Source organism: Trachymyrmex cornetzi, unplaced genomic scaffold (genome assembly GCF_001594075.2).
Source record: "Trachymyrmex cornetzi isolate Tcor2-1 unplaced genomic scaffold, Tcor1.1 scaffold16, whole genome shotgun sequence".
In the NCBI taxonomy this organism is placed as follows: domain Eukaryota; kingdom Metazoa; phylum Arthropoda; class Insecta; order Hymenoptera; family Formicidae; genus Trachymyrmex; species Trachymyrmex cornetzi.
The window spans coordinates 111,482-112,435 of NW_017296201.1; positions in this window are offsets into that span (position 1 = coordinate 111,482).

Genomic DNA, 954 nt, shown 5'->3' on the forward strand with positions numbered 1-954 from the left:
GGTTCGTGACTTCTTAAGACTGTACTTAAGACGGTCTTGAATATAAGATCTGACTATGAATACCGGCCCATATTATACAAAGCCATAGGCCGGTATTCATAGTCGGATCTTATATTTAAGACCGTCTTAAGTACAGTCTTAAGATGTCATGAACCAATCAGAAGGCCGCATTAGCGACTTAAGACAATAGGTGCATCCAGAAGCACGACCGCTCATTGAGCGCTCATTGAGCTCTTGTATCTGTTTGGTCTATATTTTTCGATCTAATGGAATATGCCAATCCCTGGTAGCAAGCTGACGTCAAAATGACGTCATTTGACGTCAAAAAGACGTCATTTGACGTCAAAATGACGTAGCTTGCTACCTGGGAATCAGATGCAAGAGCTCACTGAGCGCTCAGTGAGCGGTCGTGCTTCTGGATGCACCCATTACTTAAGACGGTCTTAAAATAAAAACCGACTATGAATACCGGCTATAGAGAATAGACTGCGCGATCCGTTTGTCAAAATGGTCGATAGGGATGAGAGAGAGGGACCGTGGCAGACGGCCGTTTCTATCTCTTTCCATTCAATGGTGTAATGGGAGAGAGAATGAGAGGGAGATTGACAGTCTCCCACGGTCCCTCTCTCTCATTATTGTCGACCACATTTGATACATTACTTAGGCCGGTATTCATAGTCAGATCTTATATTCAAGACCGTCTTAAGCACGGTCTTAAGAAGTCACGAACCAATCAGAGAGCTGCATTAGCGTCTTAAGATATTACTTAAGCACAGTATATACAGTAGCGCAACTCTCCTGATTTTATGTTAGCAAAAATGGAGTGCGCATGCGCGAAATCAGTAAGTTCCCCAGTAACGCCATCTAAACTTCTATCTCACTTCTTTCTTTTTCTATTTTCTCTGTCAGGGCCATTTAAATGTTTCTGTTTATGTACCTATGGCAGTTTATATT